Source organism: Heterodontus francisci, chromosome 1, assembly GCF_036365525.1.
Source record: "Heterodontus francisci isolate sHetFra1 chromosome 1, sHetFra1.hap1, whole genome shotgun sequence".
NCBI lineage: Eukaryota > Metazoa > Chordata > Chondrichthyes > Heterodontiformes > Heterodontidae > Heterodontus > Heterodontus francisci.
This window is the reverse complement of record NC_090371.1, coordinates 8337380-8352043: the sequence shown is the minus strand read 5'-3', so window position 1 is coordinate 8352043 and position 14664 is coordinate 8337380. Positions and strand designations below refer to the sequence as shown.

General features: G+C 50.0%; 1 protein-coding gene across 1 annotated transcript in view; it reads right to left on the bottom strand.

Annotated features, from left to right (window-relative positions):
* Positions 1–14664, bottom strand: part of wdr54 (WD repeat domain 54) — a 151190-nt gene that overhangs the window by 49258 nt on the left and 87268 nt on the right. The gene's annotated exons all lie outside the window — the stretch shown is intronic.

Here is a 14664-nt window from a genome sequence, read left to right as displayed (position 1 = left end):
TTAGTTTTTCTCAGCTCTACCCATACAGATTCCACATCGTCAGAGCTAATAACTTTCCTCACTATTGCGTTAATTTCCTCTTTAACCAGCAATGCAACTCCACCTCCTTCTGCTTTTTGTCTGTCCTTCCCAAATACTGAATACCCCTGGATGTTCATTTCCCATCCCTGGTCACCTTGCAGCCATGTCTCCGTAATCCCGACTATATCATACCCGTTTACATCTATTTGTGCAATTAATTCATCCACTTTATTGCAAATGCTCCACGCGTTAAGGCACAAAGCCTTAAGGCTTGTCTTCTTGACAGTATCAGTCTCTCTCTCTCCCCCTGTGAGTGGGTCGGTGTCAGTCTCTCTCTTTCTCTGTGGATCAATGCCAGTCTTTCTCTCTCTCTCTCTCTCTCTCTCTCTCCCCCTCTTCCTCCTCTCGCCCCCGCCACCACCCTCTGTGAGTGGGACAGTCAGTCTCTCTCTCTATCTTTCCCTTTGTGAGTGGTCAGTGTCAGTCAGGCCCTCTCTCCCCCCGTGTGAGTGGGTCAGTGTCAGTCTCTCTCTCTCTCTCTGAGTGGGTCAGTGTCAGTCAGTCTCTCTCTCCCCCCGTGTGAGTGGGTCAGTGTCAGTCTTTCCCTCTCTCTCTCACTCTGTGTCAGTCTCTCTCTCTCTCTCTCAGTAGGTCAGTGTCAGTTGCTCTCCCTCTGTGAGTGAAACAGTCAATCTCTCTCTCTCTGCGAGTGGGTCAGTGTGAGTCTCTCTCTCTCTCTCACTGTGAGTGGGTCAGTGCGAATCTCTCTCTCTCTCTCTGAGTGGGTCAGTGTCAGTCTCTCTCTCCCTCTCTCTCTCAGTGGTCAGTGTCAGTCTCTCTCTCCCTCTCTCTCTCAGTGGTCAGTGTCAGTCTCTCTCTCCCTCTCTCTCTCAGTGGGTCAGTGTCAGTCTCTCTCTCCCTCTCTCTCTCTCAGTGGGTCAGTGTCAGTCTCTCTCTCTCCCTCTCTCTCTCAGTGGTCAGTGTCAGTCTCTCTCTCTCAGTGGTCAGTGTCAGTCTCTCTCTCCCTCTCTCTCTCTCAGTGGTCAGTGTCAGTCTCTCTCTCTCTCTCTTTGTGAGTGGTCAGTGTCAGTCTCTCTCTCCCTCTCTCTCTCAGTGGTCAGTGTCAGTCTCTCTCTCCCTCTCTCTCTCAGTGGGTCAGTGTCAGTCTCTCTCTCTCTCTCTTTGTGAGTGGTCAGTGTCAGTCTCTCTCTAGATTAGATTAGATTAGAGATACAGCACTGAAACAGGCCCTTCGGCCCACCGAGTCTGTGCCGAACATCAACCACCCATTTATACTAATCCTACACTAATCCCATATTCTCAACAAACATCCCCACCTGTCCCTATATTTCCCGACCACCTACCTATACTGGTGACAATTTATAATGGCCAATTTACCTATCAACCTGCAAGTCTTTTGGCTTGTGGGAGGAAACCGGAGCACCCGGAGAAAACCCACGCAGACACAGGGAGAACTTGCAAACTCCACACAGGCAGTACCCGGAATCGAACCCAGGTCCATGGAGCTGTGAGGCTGCAGTGCTAACCACTGCGCCACTGTGCTCTCCCTCTCTCTCTCAGTGGTCAGTGTCAGTCTCTCTCTCCCTCTCTCTCTCTCAGTGGGTCAGTGTCAGTCTCTCTCTCCCTCTCTCTCTCTCAGTGGGTCAGTGTCAGTCTCTCTCTCTCCCTCTCTCTCTCAGTGGTCAGTGTCAGTCTCTCTCTCCCTCTCTCTCTCAGTGGTCAGTGTCAGTCTCTCTCTCCCTCTCTCTCTCAGTGGTCAGTGTCAGTCTCTCTCTCCCTCTGTGGGTCAGTGTCAGTCTCTCTCTCCCTCTCTCTCTCAGTGGTCAATGTCAGTCTCTCTCTCCCTCTCTCTCTCAGTGGGTCAGTGTCAGTCTCTCTCTCCCCCTCTCTCTCTCTCAGTGGGTCAGTGTCAGTCTCTCTCTCTCAGTGGTCAGTGTCAGTCTCTCTCTCTCTTTGTGAGTGGTTATTGTCAGTCTCTCTCTCCCTCTCTCTCTCAGTGGTCAGTGTCAGTCTCTCTCTCCCTCTCTCTCAGTGGTCAGTGTCAGTCTCTCTCTCCCTCTCTCTCTCAGTGGGTCAGTGTCAGTCTCTCTCTCCCTCTCTCTCTCTGTCAGTGGGTCAGTGTCAGTCACTCCCTCTCTCTCTCAGTGGTCAGTGTCAGTCTCTCTCTCTTTGTGAGTGGTCAGTGTCAGTCTCTCTCTCCCTCTCTCTCAGTGGTCAGTGTCAGTCTCTCTCTCCCTCTCTCTCTCTCAGTGGGTCAGTGTCAGTCTCTCTCTCCCTCTCTCTCTCTGTCAGTGGGTCAGTGTCAGTCACTCCCTCTCTCTCTCAGTGGTCAGTGTCAGTCTCTCTCTCTTTGTGAGTGGTCAGTGTCAGTCTCTCTCTCCCTCTCTCTCAGTGGTCAGTGTCAGTCTCTCTCTCCCTCTCTCCCTCTCAGTGGGTCAATGTCAGTCTCTCTCTCCCTCTCTCTCTCAGTGGGTCAGTGTCAGTCTCTCTCCCTCAGTGGGTCAGTGTCAGTCTCTCTCTCTCCCTCTCTCTCTCAGTGGTCAGTCTCTCTCTCCCTCTCTCTCTCTCAGTGGTCAGTGTCTCTCTCTCTTTGTGAGTGGTTATTGTCAGTCTCTCTCTCCCTCTCTCTCTCAGTGGTCATTGTCAGTCTCTCTCTCCCTCTCTCTCTCTCAGTGGGTCAGTGTCAGTCTCTCTCTCTCTCTCTCTCTCTCAGTGGTCATTGTCAGTCTCTCTCTCTCCCTCTCTCTCTCAGTGGGTCAGTGTCAGTCTCTCTCTCTCTCTCTCTCAGTGGGTCAGTGTCAGTCTCTCTCTCTCAGTGGTCAGTGTCAGTCCCTCACTCTCTCTTTGTGACAGTCTCTCTCTCTCTCTTTGTGACAGTCTCTCTCTCTCTCTCTCTGTGACTGGTCAGTCTCTCTCTCCCTCTCTTTGTGAGTGGGAAGTCTCTCTCTCTGTTTGCGAGTGGGAAGTCTCTCTCTCTCTCTCTGTTTGCGAGTGGGAAGTCTCTCTCTCGGTTTGCGAGTGGGAAGTCTCTCTCTCTCTCGGTTTGCGAGTGGGAAGTCTCTCTCTCTCTCGGTTTGCGAGTGGGAAGTCTCTCTCTCTCGGTTTGCGAGTGGGAAGTCTCTCCCTCTCTCTTTGCGAGTGGGAAGTCTCTCCCTCTCTCTTTGCGAGTGGGAAGTCTCTCCCTCTCTCTTTGCGAGTGGGAAGTCTCTCCCTCTCTCTTTGCGAGTGGGAAGTCTCTCTCTCTCTCTTTGCGAGTGGGAAGTCTCTCCCTCTCTCTTTGCGAGTGGGAAGTCTCTCTCTCTCTCTTTGCGAGTGGGAAGTCTCTCCCTCTCTCTTTGCGAGTGGGAAGTCTCTCCCTCTCTCTTTGCGAGTGGGAAGTCTCTCTCTCTCTCTTTGCGAGTGGGAAGTCTCTCTCTCTCTCTTTGCGAGTGGGAAGTCTCTCCCTCTCTCTTTGCGAGTGGGAAGTCTCTCCCTCTCTCTTTGCGAGTGGGAAGTCTCTCCCTCTCTCTTTGCGAGTGGGAAGTCTCTCCCTCTCTCTTTGCGAGTGGGAAGTCTCTCCCTCTCTCTTTGCGAGTGGGAAGTCTCTCTCTCTCTCTTTGCGAGTGGGAAGTCTCTCTCTCTCTCTTTGTGAGTAGTCAGTCTCTCTCTCTCTCTTTGTGAGTAGTCAGTCTCTCTCTCTCTCTCTCTCTCTCTGTGAGTGGTCAGTCAGTTTCTCTGTGAGTGGTCAGTCAGTCTCTCTCTCGTATGAGTGGTCAGTCTCTCTCACTGTCTCTGCGAGTGGTCAGTCTCTCTCTCCCTCTCTCTCTCTCTTTGTGACTGGTAAGTCACTCTTTCTCTCTGTGACTGGTCCGTCTCTCTCTCTCTCTTTGTGACTGGTAAGTCACTCTCACTCTGTGAGTGGTCAGTCTCTCTCTCTCTCTTTGTGAGTGGTCAGTCTCTCCCTTCCTCTCTCTCCCTTTGTGACTGGTAAGTCTCTCTCTCTCTCTTTTTGAGAGTGGGAAGTCTCTCTCTCTATCTGAGTGGTCAGTCTCTCCCTCTCTCTCTCACAGTGGTCAGTTTCTCTCTCTCTCACAGTGGTCAGTCTCTCTCCCTCTCACAGTGGTCAGTCTCTCTCCCTCTCACAGTGGTCAGTCTCTCTCCCTCTCTCTCTCTCTGTGAGTGGTCAGTCTCTCTCTCTCTCCCTGTGAGTGAGTGGTCAGTCAGTCTCTCTCTCTCTGAGTTGTCTCTCTCTCTGTGAGTGGTCAGACAGTCTCTCTCGCTGAGTGGTTGGTCAGTCAGTCTCTCTCTCTGTGAGTGGTCAGTCAGTCTCTCTCTCTCTCTGTGAGTGGTCAGTCAGTCTCTCTCTCCCTCTGTGAGTGGTCTGTCAGTTTCCCTCTCTCTCTTTGAGTGGTCAGTCTCTCTCTCTCTATGTGAGTGGTCAGTCAGTTTCTCTCTGTGAGTGTGGTCAGTCAGTCTCTCTCTCTCTTTCTGAGTGGTCAGTCAGTTTCTCTCGATGTCAGTGGTCAGTCAGTTTCTCTCCCTCTGTGAGTGGTCTGTCAGTTTCCCTCTCTCTCTTTCTGAGTGGTCAGTCAGTTTATCTCCATGTGTGTGGTCAGTCAGTTTCTCTCTTTGTGAGTGGTCAGTCAGTTTCTCTCGATGTGAGTGGTCAGTCAGTTTCTCTCTGTGAGTGTGGTCAGTCAGTCTCTCTCTCTCTATGTGAGTGGTCAGTCAGTTTCTCTCCATGTGAGTGTGGTAAGTCAGTCTCTCTCTCTCTGTGAGTGGTAAGTCAGTCTCTCTCTCTCTGTGAGTGGTAAGTCCGTCTCTCTCTCTCTGTGAGTGGTAAGTCAGTCTCTCTCTCTCTGTGAGTGGTAAGTCAGTCTCTCTCTCTCTATGAGTGGTAAGTCAGTCTCTCTCTCTCTATGAGTGGTCAGTCAGTCTCTCTCTCTATGTGAGTGGTCAGTCAGTCTCTCTCAGTGGTAAGTCAGTCTCTCTCTCTCTCTGTGAGTGGTCAGTCAGTCTCTCTCTCTCTGTGAGTGGTCAGTCAGTCTCTCTCTCTGTGTGAGTGGTCAGTCAGTCTCTCTCTCTGTGTGAGTGGTCAGTCTCTCTCTCTATGTGAGTGGTCAGTCAGTTTTTCTCATTGTGAGTGTGGTCAGTCAGTCTCTCTCTCTATGTGAGTGGTCAGTCAGTTTCTCTCCCTGTGTGAGTGGTCAGTCAGTTTATCTCCATGTGTGTGGTCAGTCAGTTTCTCTCTTTGTGAGTGGTCAGTCAGTTTCTCTCGATGTGAGTGGTCAGTCAGTTTCTCTCTGTGAGTGTGGTCAGTCAGTCTCTCTCTCTCTATGTGAGTGGTCAGTCAGTTTCTCTCCATGTGAGTGTGGTAAGTCAGTCTCTCTCTCTCTGTGAGTGGTAAGTCAGTCTCTCTCTCTCTGTGAGTGGTAAGTCCGTCTCTCTCTCTCTGTGAGTGGTAAGTCAGTCTCTCTCTCTCTGTGAGTGGTAAGTCAGTCTCTCTCTCTCTATGAGTGGTAAGTCAGTCTCTCTCTCTCTATGAGTGGTCAGTCAGTCTCTCTCTCTATGTGAGTGGTCAGTCAGTTTCTCTCAGTGGTAAGTCAGTCTCTCTCTCTCTCTGTGAGTGGTCAGTCAGTCTCTCTCTCTCTGTGAGTGGTCAGTCAGTCTCTCTCTCTCTGTGAGTGGTCAGTCAGTCTCTCTCTCTGTGTGGTCAGTCAGTCTCTCTCTCTATGTGAGTGGTCAGTCAGTTTCTCTCCCTGTGTGAGTGGTCAGTCAGTTTCTCTCCCTGTGTGAGTGGTCAGTCAGTTTCTCTCTATGTGAGTGGTCAGTCAGTCTCTCTCTATGTGAGTGGTCAGTCAGTCTCTCTCTATGTGAGTGGTCAGTCAGTCTCTCTCTCTGTGTGAGTGGTCAGTCAGTTTCTCTCTCTGTGTGAGTGGTCAGTCTCTCTCTCTCTCTCTTATAAAAGCAAAATACTGCGGATGCTGGAAATCTGAAACAAAAACAAGAAATGCTGGAATCACTCAGCAGGTCTGGCAGCATCTGTGGAAAGAGAAGCAGAGTTAACGTTTCGGGTCAGTGACCCTTCTTCGGAACTGACAAATATTAGAAAAGTCACAGATTATAAGCAAGTGAGGTGGGGGTGGGGCAAGAGATAACAAAGGAGAAGGTGCAGATTGGACCTGGCCACATAGCTGACCAAAAGGTCACGGAGCAAAGGCAAACAATATGTTAATGGTGTGTTGAAAGACAAAGCATTAGTACAGATTAGGTGTGAATACACTGAATATTGAACAGCAGCAAGTGCAAACCTGAAAACAAAACTGAAAAAAACAGTGGGTAAGCAAACTGAACAAACTAAGATGAAATGAAATAAATGCAAAAAAAGATAGTAAAAAATGTAAAAAAGAATGTAAAAAAAAAGGAAGAAAAAATAACTAAAAATGAAAGTAAAATGGGGGGCTGTCATGCTCTGAAATTATTGAACTCAATGTTCAGTCCGGCAGGCTGTAGTGTGCCTAATCGGTAGATGAGATGCTGTTCCTCGAGCTTGCGTTGATGTTCACTGGAACACTGCAGCAATCCCAGGACAGAGATGTGAGCATGAGAGCAGGGGGGAGTGTTGAAATGGCAAGCAACCGGAAGCTCAGGGTCCTGCTTGCGCACCGAGCGGAGATGTTCCGCACAGCGGTCACCCAGTCTGCACTTGGTCTCCCCAATGTAGAGGAGACCACACTGTGAGCAGCGAATACAGTATACTACATTGAAAGAAGTACAAGTAAATCGCTGCTTCACCTGAAAGGAGTGTTTGGGGCCTGGGATAGTGAGGAGAGAGGAGGTAAATGGGCAGGTATTACACCTCCTGCGATTGCAGGGGAAGGTGCCCCGGCACGGGGACGAGGTGGTGGGGGTAATGGAGGAGTGGACCAGGGTGTCGCGGAGGGAACGATCCCTTCGGAATGCTGACAGGGGAAGGGAGGGGAAGATGCGACTGGTAGTGGCATCACGCTGGAGGTGGCGAAAATGGCGGAGGAAGATCCTTTGGATATGGAGGCTGGTGGGATGAAAAGTGAGGACAAGGGGAACCCTGTCACGGTTCTGGGAGGGAGGGGAAGGGGTGAGGGTAGAGGTGCGGGGAATGGGTCGGACACGGTTGAGGGCCCTGTCAACCACAGTGGGGGGAAATCCTCGGTTGAGGAAAAAGGAGGTCATATCAGAAGCACCGTCATGGAAGGTAGCATCATCAGAGCAGATGCGTCGAAGACGGAGAAACTGGGAGAATGGAATGGAGTCCTTACAGGAGGTTGGGTGTGAAGAAGTGTAGTCGAGGTAGCTGTGGGAGTCGGTGGGCTTAGAATGGATATTGGTAGACAACCTATCCCCAGAGATGGAGACAGAGAAGTCGAGGAAGTCTCCCACAGCTACCTCGTGTGAGTGGTCAGTCAGTTTCTCTCTTTGTGAGTGTGGTCAGTCAGTCTCTCAATCTGTGTGAGTGGTCAGTCAGTTTCTCTCTTTGTGAGTGTGGTCAGTCAGTCTCTCTCTCTCTATGTGAGTGGTCAGTCAGTTTCTCTCTATGTGAGTGTGGTCAGTCAGTTTCTCTCTTTGTGAGTGTGGTCAGTCAGTCTCTCTCTCTCTGTGTGAGTGGTCAGTCAGTTTCTCTCTTTGTGAGTGTGGTCAGTCAGTCTCTCTCTCTCTGTGTGAGTGGTCAGTCAGTTTCTCTCTGTCTGAGTGTGTTCAGTCAGTTTCTCTCTCTCTCTATGTGAGTGGTCAGTCAGTCTCTCTCTCTATGTGAGTGTGGTCAGTCTCTCTCTCTGTCTCTCTATGTGAGTGGTCAGTCAGTCTCTCTCTCTGTGTGAGTGTGGTCAGTCAGTTTCTCTCTCTCTCTCTATGTGAGTGGTCAGTCAGTCTCTCTCTCTGTGTGAGTGTGGTCAGTCAGTTTCTCTCTGTGTGAGTGTGGTCAGTCAGTCTCTCTCTCTATGTGAGTGGTCAGTCAGTCTCTCTCTCTCTGTGTGAGTGTGGTCAGTCAGTTTCTCTCTGTGTGAGTGTGGTCAGTCAGTCTCTCTCTCTCTCTCTCTATGTGAGTGGTCAGTCAGTCACTCTCTCTCTGTGTGAGTGTGGTCAGTCAGTTTCTCTCTGTGTGAGTGTGGTCAGTCAGTCTCTCTCTCTCTCTCTCTCTCTCTCTCTCTATGTGAGTGGTCAGTCAGTCTCTCTCTCTGTGTGAGTGTGGTCAGTCACTTTCTCTCTTTGTGAGTGTGGTCAGTCAGTTTCTCTCTCTGTGTGAGTGTGGTCAGTCTCTCTCTCTGTGTGAGTGTGGTCAGTCAGTTTCTCTCTGTGAGAGTGTGGTCAGTCAGTTTCTCTCTGTGTGAGTGTGGTCAGTCAGTTTCTCTCTCTCTCTCTCTCTCTATGTGAGTGGTCAGTCAGTCTCTCTCTGTGCGAGTGTGGTCAGTCAGTTTCTCTCTGTGTGAGTGTGGTCAGTCAGTTTCTCCCTTTGTGAGTGTGGTCAGTCAGTCTCTCTCTATGTGAGTGGTCAGTCAGTCTCTCTCTCTCTCTGTGAGTGTGGTCAGTCAGTTTCTCTCTGTGTGAGTGTGGTCAGTCAGTCTCTCTCTCTCTCTCTCTCTCTATGTGAGTGGTCAGTCAGTCTCTCTCTCTGTGTGAGTGTGGTCAGTCAGTTTCTCTGTGTGTGTGTGGTCAGTCAGTCTCTCTCTCTCACTCTCTCTCTCTCTATGTGAGTGGTCAGTCAGTCTCTCTCTCTGTGTGAGTGTGGTCAGTCAGTCTCTCTCTCTCTCTCTCTCTATGTGAGTGGTCAGTCAGTCTCTCTCTCTGTGTGAGTGTGGTCAGTCAGTTTCTCTCTCAGTGTGAGTGTGGTCAGTCTCTCTCTCTCTCTCTCTATGTGAGTGGTCAGTCAGTCTCTCTCTCTGTGTGAGTGTGGTCAGTCAGTTTCTCTCTGTGTGAGTGTGGTCTGTCAGCTTCTCTCTGTGTGAGTGTGGTCAGTCAGTCTCTCTCTCTCTCTCTCTATGTGAGTGGTCAGTCAGTCTCTCTCTCTCTGTGAGTGGTCAGTCAGTCTCTCTCTCTCTGTGTGAGTGTGGTCAGTCAGTTTCTCTCTGTGTGACTGTGGTCAGTCAGTATCTCTCTCTCTCTCTCTCTATGTGAGTGGTCAGTCAGTCTCTCTCTCTATGTGAGTGGTCAGTCAGTCTCTCTCTCTCTGTGTGAGTGTGGTCAGTCAGTCTCTCTCTCTATGTGAGTGGTCAGTCAGTCTCTCTCTCTCTCTGTGAGTGTGGTCAGTTTCTCTCTGTGTGAGTGTGGTCAGTCAGTCTCTCTCTCTCTATGTGAGTGGTCAGTCAGTCTCTCTGTGTGAGTGTGGTCAGTCAGTTTCTCTCTTTGTGAGTGTGGTCAGTCAGTCTCTCTCTCTCTCTCTCTCTATGTGAGTGGTCAGTCAGTCTCTCTCTGTGAGAGTGTGGTCAGTCAGTTTCTCTCTGTGTGAGTGTGGTCAGTCAGTCTCTCTCTCTCTCTCTGCGTGAGTGGTCAGTCAGTCTCTCTCTCTGTGTGAGTGTGGTCAGTCAGTTTCTCTCTGTGTGAGTGTGGTCAGTCAGTTTCTCTCTGTGTGAGTGTGGTCAGTCAGTCTCTCTCTCTCTCTCTATGTGAGTGGTCAGTCAGTCTCTCTCTCTCGATGTGAGTGTGGTCAGTCAGTTTCTCTCTCTGTGAGTGTGGTCAGTCAGTTTCTCTCTCTGTGTGAGTGGTCAGTCAGTCAGTTTCTCTCTGTGTGAGTGTGGTCAGTCAGTCTCTCTCTCTGTGTGAGTGTGGTCAGTCAGTTTCTCTCTCTCTCTCTCTCTCTCTCTCTATGTGAGTGGTCAGTCAGTCTCTCTCTCTCTGTGAGTGGTCAGTAAGTCCCTCTCTCTCTCTCTCTCTCTCTATGTGAGTGGTCAGTCAGTCTCTCTCTCTTTGTGAGTGTGGTCAGTCAGTCTCTCTCTCTATGTGAGTGGTCAGTCAGTCTCTCTCTCTGTGTGTGTGTGTGTGGTCAGTCAGATTCTCTCTGTGTGAGTGTGGTCAGTCAATCTCTCTCTCTCTCTCTCTCTCTCTCTATGTGAGTGGTCAGTCAGTCTCTCTCACTCTGTGAGTGGTCAGTCAGTCTCTCTCTCTCTGTGTGAGTGTGGTCAGTCAGTCTCTCTCTCTCTCTCTATGTGAGTGGTCAGTCAGTCTCTCTCTCTGTGTGAGTGTGGTCAGTCAGTCCCTCTCTCTGTGTGAGTGTGGTCAGTCAGTTTCTCTCTGTGTGAGTGTGGTCAGTCAGTCTCTCTCTCTCTATGTGAGTGGTCAGTCAGTCTCTCTCTCTCCCTCTCTTTGTGCGTGTGGTCAGTCAGTCTCTCTCTCTTTGTGAGTGTGGTCAGTCAGTCTCTCTCTCTGTGTGAGTGTGGTCAGTCAGTTTCTCTCTTTGTGAGTGTGGTCAGACAGTCTCTCTCTCTCTCTGTCTTTGTGAGTGCAGTCAGTCAGTTACTCTCTGTGTGACTGCGGTCAGTCAGTCTCTCTCTCTCTCTCTTTGTGAGTGGTCAGTCAGTCTCTCTCTCTGTGTGTGTGGTCAGTCAGTTTCTCTCTGTGTGACTGTGGTCAGTCAGTCTCTCTCTCTCTCTTTGTGAGTGTGGTCAGTCAGTTTCTCTCTCTCTCTGTGTGACTGTGGTCAGTCAGTCTCTCTCTCTCTCTGTGTGACTGTGGTCAGTCAGTCTCTCTCTCTATCTCTATCTATGTGAGTGGTCAGTCAGTCTCTCTCTCTGTGTGAGTGTGGTCAGTCAGTCTCTCTCTCTGTGTGAGTGTGGTCAGTCAGTTTCTCTCTCTGTGTGAGTGTGGTCAGTCAGTTTCTCTCTGTGACTGCGGTCAGTCAGTCTCTCTCTCTCTCTCTTTGTGAGTGGTCAGTCAGTCTCTCTCTCTCTGTGTGAGTGTGGTTGGTCAGTTTCTCTCTGTGTGACTGTGGTCAGTCAGTCTCTCTCTCTCTCTCTCTCTATGTGAGTGGTCAGTCAGTCTCTCTCTTTATGTGAGTGGTCAGTCAGTCTCTCTCGCTCTGTGTGAGTGTGGTCAGTTTCTCTCTGTGTGAGTGTGGTCAGTCAGTCTCTCTCTCTCTATGTGAGTGGTCAGTCAGTCTCTCTGTGTGAGTGTGGTCAGTCAGTTTCTCTCTTTGTGAGTGTGGTCAGTCAGTCTCTCTCTCTCTCTCTCTCTCTATGTGAGTGGTCAGTCAGTCTCTCTCTGTGTGAGTGTGGTCAGTCAGTTTCTCTCTGTGAGTGTGGTCAGTCAGTCTCTCTCTCTGTGTGAGTGTGGTCAGTCAGTTTCTCTCTGTGTGAGTGTGGTCAGTCAGTCTCTCTCTCTCTCTCTATGTGAGTGGTCAGTCAGTCTCTCTCTCTCCCTCTCTTTGTGCGTGTGGTCAGTCAGTCTCTCTCTCTTTGTGAGTGTGGTCAGTCAGTCTCTCTCTCTGTGTGAGTGGTCAGTCAGTTTCTCTCTCTGTGTGAGTGGTCAGTCAGTCTCTCTCTCTCTGTGTGAGTGTGGTTGGTCAGTTTCTCTCTGTGTGACTGTGGTCAGTCAGTCTCTCTCTCTCTCTCTCTCTATGTGAGTGGTCAGTCAGTCTCTCTCTTTATGTGAGTGGTCAGTCAGTCTCTCTCGCTCTGTGTGAGTGTGGTCAGTTTCTCTCTGTGTGAGTGTGGTCAGTCAGTCTCTCTCTCTCTATGTGAGTGGTCAGTCAGTCTCTCTGTGTGAGTGTGGTCAGTCAGTTTCTCTCTTTGTGAGTGTGGTCAGTCAGTCTCTCTCTCTCTCTCTCTCTCTATGTGAGTGGTCAGTCAGTCTCTCTCTGTGTGAGTGTGGTCAGTCAGTTTCTCTCTGTGAGTGTGGTCAGTCAGTCTCTCTCTCTGTGTGAGTGTGGTCAGTCAGTTTCTCTCTGTGTGAGTGTGGTCAGTCAGTTTCTCTGTGTGAGTGTGGTCAGTCAGTCTCTCTCTCTCTCTCTATGTGAGTGGTCAGTCAGTCTCTCTCTCTCCCTCTCTTTGTGCGTGTGGTCAGTCAGTCTCTCTCTCTTTGTGAGTGTGGTCAGTCAGTCTCTCTCTCTGTGTGAGTGGTCAGTCAGTTTCTCTCTCTGTGTGAGTGGTCAGTCAGTCAGTTTCTCTCTGTGTGAGTGTGGTCAGTCAGTCTCTCTCTCTGTGTGAGTGTGGTCAGTCAGTTTCTCTCTCTCTCTCTCTCTCTATGTGAGTGGTCAGTCAGTCTCTCTCTCTATGTGAGTGGTCAGTCAGTCAGTTTCTCTCTGTGTGAGTGTGGTCAGTCAGTCTCTCTCTGTGTGAGTGTGGTCAGTCAGTCTCTCTCTCTCTATGTGAGTGGTCAGTCAGTCTCTCTCTCTCCCTCTCTTTGTGCGTGTGGTCAGTCAGTCTCTCTCTCTTTGTGAGTGTGGTCAGTCAGTCTCTCTCTCTGTGTGAGTGTGGTCAGTCAGTTTCTCTCTTTGTGAGTGTGGTCAGACAGTCTCTCTCTCTCTCTGTCTTTGTGAGTGCAGTCAGTCAGTTACTCTCTGTGTGACTGCGGTCAGTCAGTCTCTCTCTCTCTCTCTTTGTGAGTGGTCAGTCAGTCTCTCTCTCTGTGTGTGTGGTCAGTCAGTTTCTCTCTGTGTGACTGTGGTCAGTCAGTCTCTCTCTCTCTCTTTGTGAGTGTGGTCAGTCAGTTTCTCTCTCTCTCTGTGTGACTGTGGTCAGTCAGTCTCTCTCTCTCTCTGTGTGACTGTGGTCAGTCAGTCTCTCTCTCTATCTCTATCTATGTGAGTGGTCAGTCAGTCTCTCTCTCTGTGTGAGTGTGGTCAGTCAGTCTCTCTCTCTGTGTGAGTGTGGTCAGTCAGTTTCTCTCTCTGTGTGAGTGTGGTCAGTCAGTTTCTCTCTGTGACTGCGGTCAGTCAGTCTCTCTCTCTCTCTCTTTGTGAGTGGTCAGTCAGTCTCTCTCTCTCTGTGTGAGTGTGGTTGGTCAGTTTCTCTCTGTGTGACTGTGGTCAGTCAGTCTCTCTCTCTCTCTCTCTCTATGTGAGTGGTCAGTCAGTCTCTCTCTTTATGTGAGTGGTCAGTCAGTCTCTCTCGCTCTGTGTGAGTGTGGTCAGTTTCTCTCTGTGTGAGTGTGGTCAGTCAGTCTCTCTCTCTCTATGTGAGTGGTCAGTCAGTCTCTCTGTGTGAGTGTGGTCAGTCAGTTTCTCTCTTTGTGAGTGTGGTCAGTCAGTCTCTCTCTCTCTCTCTCTCTCTATGTGAGTGGTCAGTCAGTCTCTCTCTGTGTGAGTGTGGTCAGTCAGTTTCTCTCTGTGAGTGTGGTCAGTCAGTCTCTCTCTCTGTGTGAGTGTGGTCAGTCAGTTTCTCTCTGTGTGAGTGTGGTCAGTCAGTCTCTCTCTCTCTCTCTATGTGAGTGGTCAGTCAGTCTCTCTCTCTCCCTCTCTTTGTGCGTGTGGTCAGTCAGTCTCTCTCTCTTTGTGAGTGTGGTCAGTCAGTCTCTCTCTCTGTGTGAGTGGTCAGTCAGTTTCTCTCTCTGTGTGAGTGGTCAGTCAGTCTCTCTCTCTCTGTGTGAGTGTGGTTGGTCAGTTTCTCTCTGTGTGACTGTGGTCAGTCAGTCTCTCTCTCTCTCTCTCTCTATGTGAGTGGTCAGTCAGTCTCTCTCTTTATGTGAGTGGTCAGTCAGTCTCTCTCGCTCTGTGTGAGTGTGGTCAGTTTCTCTCTGTGTGAGTGTGGTCAGTCAGTCTCTCTCTCTCTATGTGAGTGGTCAGTCAGTCTCTCTGTGTGAGTGTGGTCAGTCAGTTTCTCTCTTTGTGAGTGTGGTCAGTCAGTCTCTCTCTCTCTCTCTCTCTCTATGTGAGTGGTCAGTCAGTCTCTCTCTGTGTGAGTGTGGTCAGTCAGTTTCTCTCTGTGAGTGTGGTCAGTCAGTCTCTCTCTCTGTGTGAGTGTGGTCAGTCAGTTTCTCTCTGTGTGAGTGTGGTCAGTCAGTTTCTCTGTGTGAGTGTGGTCAGTCAGTCTCTCTCTCTCTCTCTATGTGAGTGGTCAGTCAGTCTCTCTCTCTCCCTCTCTTTGTGCGTGTGGTCAGTCAGTCTCTCTCTCTTTGTGAGTGTGGTCAGTCAGTCTCTCTCTCTGTGTGAGTGGTCAGTCAGTTTCTCTCTCTGTGTGAGTGGTCAGTCAGTCAGTTTCTCTCTGTGTGAGTGTGGTCAGTCAGTCTCTCTCTCTGTGTGAGTGTGGTCAGTCAGTTTCTCTCTCTCTCTCTATGTGAGTGGTCAGTCAGTCTCTCTCTCTATGTGAGTGGTCAGTCAGTCAGTTTCTCTCTGTGTGAGTGTGGTCAGTCAGTCTCTCTCTCTGTGTGAGTGTGGTCAGTCAGTTTCTCTCTCTCTCTCTCTCTCTGAGTGTGGTCAGTCAGTTTCTCTCTTTGTGAGTGTGGTCAGTCAGTCTCTCTCTCTCTGTGAGTGGTCAGTAAGTCCCTCTCTCTCTCTCTCTCTCTATGTGAGTGGTCAGTCAGTCTCTCTCTCTTTGTGAGTGTGGTCAGTCAGTCTCTCTCTCTCTGTGTGTGTGTGGTCAGTCAGTCTCTCTCTCTCTCTCTCTGTGTGAGTGGTCAGTCAGTTTCTCTCTGTGTGTGTGTGGTCAGTCAGATTCTCTCTGTGTGTATGTGGTCAGT